Source organism: Mauremys reevesii, linkage group 17, assembly GCF_016161935.1.
Source record: "Mauremys reevesii isolate NIE-2019 linkage group 17, ASM1616193v1, whole genome shotgun sequence".
Classification (NCBI taxonomy): Eukaryota; Metazoa; Chordata; order Testudines; family Geoemydidae; genus Mauremys; species Mauremys reevesii.
The window spans coordinates 11,797,235-11,802,313 of record NC_052639.1 but is presented as its reverse complement, the minus strand read 5'-3'; the positions used below and the strand labels follow the sequence as shown (position 1 = coordinate 11,802,313).

At 48.9% G+C, this 5,079-nt stretch overlaps 1 long non-coding RNA gene across 1 annotated transcript; it reads right to left on the bottom strand.

The window, feature by feature from the left end:
• Positions 1-1,610: 1,610 nt before the first annotated feature.
• LOC120385137 lies at positions 1,611-4,576 on the bottom strand. Its single transcript, XR_005589289.1, has 3 exons — positions 4,425-4,576; positions 3,340-3,494; positions 1,611-1,745 (listed from the first exon to the last, which is right to left on the bottom strand). It is a non-coding gene; the product is annotated as an uncharacterized LOC120385137 (long non-coding RNA).
• Positions 4,577-5,079: the final 503 nt, after the last annotated feature.

Here is a 5,079-nt window from a genome sequence, read left to right as displayed (position 1 = left end):
ACCCCTGTCCCAGCCCAGACCCTGCACCCAGCCCCCAAGCCCCCTCCTGCACCCCAAACCCCTGTCCCAGCCCAGACCCTGCACCCCGAACCCCAACGCCCTCCCCGAGCCTACACCCCCAACCCCCTTCTTCACCCAAACACCCTCCCTGGACCTTGCAGTGCCTTCTAACCTGATGGGTCTATAATTCTTTGATTCTAGCATCTGTCACCTAAAAAGAAGGGCTGGCGTGTCTGGATTTCCTCCGCATCCTCTGCAGTGAAGACAGAAGCAAGGAACTTTTTTAGCTTCGCCGCAGTGGCCTGGTCTTCCTGGAGTGCTCCTTTAGCACCGATTGCCTAGTGGCTTTGCTGACCGTTTGGCAGACTTCCTGCATCCCATGGACCCCCTCCGAGCGTCACACCGCCCAAGGCCCCGCCCCCGAGCGTCACCCAAGCCCCGCCCCCGAGCGGCGCCCCGCCCAGTCCCCACCCTGAGCATTGCCCCGCCCAAGTCCCCGCCCCTCGAGCATCATGCTGCCCTAGACCCCGCCCCCTAGCGTCACCCAAGCCCCTGAGCGGCGCCCCACCCAGTCCCCACCCTGAGCGGCGCCCCACCCACATCCCCGCCCCCCGAGCCGCACGTCGCCCAAGTCCCCACCCCAGCCGAGCACCACCCAAGTCCCCGCCCCCCAACACGGCACCCCGCCTCCTAAGACCCGCCTCCCCAGCGCCGCCTGGCCAAACAAAAACAATAAACCCAACCCCCGAGTGCCCCCCTCCCAAGGTGCCGCCCCAGCCCGTGCTTGGTAGGCTGGTGCCTGGAGCCGGCCCTGATCCCATGTACTTAACAACCCTTTGCTGTTAGTTGTTGTGCCTTGGCTAGTTGCTCTTCACGTTCATTTTGGCCTCTGCCCTATACTTTTCATTGGACTTGCCAGAGTTTACGCTTCTTTGTCTTTTCCTCACTAGGATTTGACTTGCCAATTGTGAAAGGTGCCTTTTAATGATCTTAGAAAGGCTCTAGCGGCTGCACCAGCGCGAGCCTCTCCTAAACAAGGCCTGCCATTTTACTTGCACCTGGCAACTACTCCAGCAAGCACTGGAGCTGTTTTGCTGCAAAACAAATTGGCCAGGTGAGACCGATGGCCTATGGTTCCAAAACTCTCAGTGAGGTGGAGGCGAGGTTTTCAGCTTGCGAACGTGAGGTATTCGCCCTGGTATGGTCCCTAACACATTGGGAATATTTAAGTGGCACAGCTCTCATTGTGGTGAGGACATGCCATACTCCAGTAAAATATGTCATCTCTGGAAGAATTAATGAGGGAAGGGTATCCTCTCCCCGGCTGGCGGGATGGACTCTAAGTCTGGTCAATCGGGATATTCGTACTGAGAAGATCCCCCCCATACGAGAATCCTTCCCTATGCTCCGATTACCGCAGGAGATGAGCACGAATGTCCGTTGCCAGATCCTGATTTAGACTTACTATCTCCATTCTTCTTAGCAACATCCTGGGAAGAAGTACAAGGAAAAGGGTTAACACTCTGGGCAGTTGATGGGAGTGCTTGTCACCACGAAGGGCATCCTGTTGCAGGGTTTGCTGCAATCCAGGAGGGGACACAGCAAGCGGTGCAGGGTACGGTGAGGCCGCCGTCAGCACAAGCTGCACAATGAATTGCGGTCCTGGCAGTATCGTCTGGGGTAGCACCTGAGGAAAACATCTGTCTGTGTTCTGCTTCTAGTTGGGTGGTTCAAGCCCTTCCCATCTGGAAGAAAAGAGTTCAAAGTAAAAGCCCATACGAAGGGGGTCGGTTCTGGCCACGCTTGACAATCAGGCCAATCAGCTAGCAAAACAAGCTGCTAGGTTAGGATCAGCATATACATGGGATAAGACCCAATTTCAGCTGCTGTAGTTAAGATGCCGTCTCCAGATGTGTCAGCAGGCCATGGCATCTTGACCCTGCAAAAACAGGATAATGATCTCCAAGCCCTTTTAACAGCAGGGAAACATCAAGGATATGTAAGGACAAAAACGGATTGATTATAGCAACATCACCAAACTGTGAATTACCTGTACTGGTTATGCCAATAACTCCACGAAAAGAACTAATAACTGTAGCTCATGGCCAGGGACACTATGCTGCGTCCAAAACTTTGGAACGGGTGTCTAAGTGGCGTGGTTGCCTAACATAAAGGAGGAAATACTGGAACAAACCTTTTCTCGATTTGGTATCCCATCAGAAATAGATTCAGACAGAGGACCACACTTTGTGGGTGAAGTCACAAAAGCGCTGTGTGCGGCCTTAAACATCAAACAGCGGTTGCACATAGCTGCTCACCCGCAAAATCTGTTATCGTCGAGAGGCTAATAGAGCCATGAAAACTGCTCTTAGAAAAGTAATAGATGTGCAAGGAAGGGATTGGGATAGCAAACTCCCATATATCCTAGCGGCCATGCGATCTACTAGAACTGTGTGAGGGTTTTCACCGCACGAGATGCTAACTGGGAGAATTATGCACACCCCTGAACTTTAGTGGGTGGGAGGAGTTCCACCGGATGAGTACCTTCCCAGGGTGCAAATAGACTTATACATGTCACAGTTGCTAGACACCATCAGCAGTCTTCAACATCGAGTAGCTCCTCAACTAAAAGCTAATAACCAAGTCATTAGTGCTTGGTTAGGCCACATTAATGATGTAGGATGGGTGGTTGGTACAAAGGTAATGTTTAGGTATTATATAGAAAAGGCCATGTCCTTAGTCCTCGTTGGGTGGGTCCAGTTATCATAACAAACGGAGCAAGTGCCTCTGTATATCAGGTTCAAATACCAGCAAAGAAGGGGATCAAATTAAAGTGATTCCATAGCAGCCAGGTAAAGGAATGGAAAGGAAATCAACCCATTTAACTGTGCCAATCATATTTTCTCTTCCATTCCTAGATCGACATGACCGCCATCATCCTATTCTCTATGTATATAGGTTGCACTGTATTTGTTAAGGTTTGGTTAATTGATTTGGTTGAAGGTGACCATCTGTTCTGTATAACAGGGAGTCATTATGCCACAGAGGATCCCATGGCCACCCTGGATCCTTTGGAACAAAATGACCCCATTTCTGTTTTAATGATCAAGGAAGAACCGTGCTGTGTGCTCAAGTGGGTCAAAGAAAGATCGAACAAGGCAGGTATATTTCAAGCAGTAATTTCAGAAATGTGCCTTAACTATCAGGCTGCACCTGTGGGATGCAGAGAAAAACAGAAATGTCATGTAAGTGGGATATAGTAAAACCTCTTTGGGAATTGTACCAAACTTAGGGTGCCCAACAGTTCTCAGATTTGCGGTTGCATTAAATTGGAAGTACCTGAGCATGTACCATGGGGTGGGTTTCTGGAAATATATCAGCTCCTTGGGTTCATGAAAGACCTAGTGCCATGTTCAGAATTAGTACTCCAGCACAGTCCTTCCTTCTCGGCTCTCAATGTACTGTTGTATCCACACCTTCTTGCGATAGTTCGTCTATGCAGGGAAATGGATGTAAAGCAGGAAGAGTCTTTTCATTGTAAAACTTTCTACTGCAGTAAGATCAAGGTTAAATTTTCCGTAAATAGTTAGACTTGTATAGGAGGTTTAAAATGAATGTTACAACGGCAGACTCTGGTAAATGGTCTATGGTAGGTCCGTATGGAATAAGAGTATACCAATTTGTTTTGGTTCTTCCTTCTCCTATTCCTAGTTTAACTGGTCCCGTGGTAATTAGGGAAGAAGCAAATCAAACAGTTATTACACATCCCCAGTCTGCGATAAGGAATGTTTTAATCAGCACTACCCTCTGTAATACTATGGTTGTATTTGGGTTCAATGCAAATTTTTCGCCATGTGACAATTTATTCATCGGGTGGGTCATAATTTGGCAAAGCCACAGGTGTCGGCAGTTACATCTTTTTAAAACAGGTGTAACACCGACAAGAGGGGGAAATGTTAATTTCAGTATACATGTTTGCCGAATTATTCTGTATAAAAGTTAAAATAAGTTCTGTAAATCAAAAGGCCATTTTGTTTTGGTAAAAGGACAAGGCGACCTCCATTGGGGGTCAGGTTCTTGTTCCTCAGTACCTAGAAAAGGCGGGAAAGTGGGAAGAGCAGGAATCTGACCTTGCCCAGCAACAGCTCCCTACAGAGACCAATGAGGGGAGGGGCCAGGGGCACTGGCTCTTGAGCTTTTGAGCTGTCAGAGGTGCAGGTGGCTGCTCTCTCTCCTGGTGCGGTACAATCTTGCCACTGGCTATGGGCCTGCAATAGCTACTTACTAATTAAGTTGGGGTTGTTTGTTTGTTGTTTTGGGAAAGCAAACTTGCATACACGGACCTGGTCCGATTAGTTAGATCAATCGTGCACTCAGGACGACGCAAAGCGGGTTAGGGTGGGAGTTAAGATAGGGATACGTACCTGTCTGTTTCATCTGTTGTCCACGGTCAGTGTTCACTACTGGCTTCTCTTTTCTGGATCCTGCACCCCTTTATCGCTGATGTCTGTAAAGATAGAACATCTTGTATTATAAGTGCCTGTGTGTTATTCCGAATCTCCAGAATCATTAATCCATTCCCTTTCCATTCCTTCCTCTCCCCTTAGCAAATAAAGTGTTGTTGTTTTATTTTATAGCTTTGTGTGTGTGGAGTTCATTAAAGTCAGCTCTGATAGATGGCCTTAAAAGGGGGACTCAGCGGGAGATAAACTGTAAGGCTCCCCGAGATCTTCTGATCAGATCGGCCTAGAGAGATAAAAATCCTTACGCTTGTTGAACCTCATCAGATCTCTTTTGGCCCAGTCCTTCTTGAGAGTGGGAAGGGGCTGGGACAGCAGCTTAAAGCCACATCTCCCCAGGGCAGCACAGCACAGCGTGCAGCGCAGGGGGCACATTTCAGTTAGTTTCACTTTGTGCAACTTAACCCTGAGGTTCTCAGCCCTGTGAATGAGACTGTGGAATTACCCAGCCCGTGGGAAAGACTGTGAGTGTAAAATATTCCCCAGGGTTGTTCCATCCCTGGGGGACCATCTGCCTCTGGAGGCTGGGGATGGAATCAGGACCTTTCACTGCCAGGCT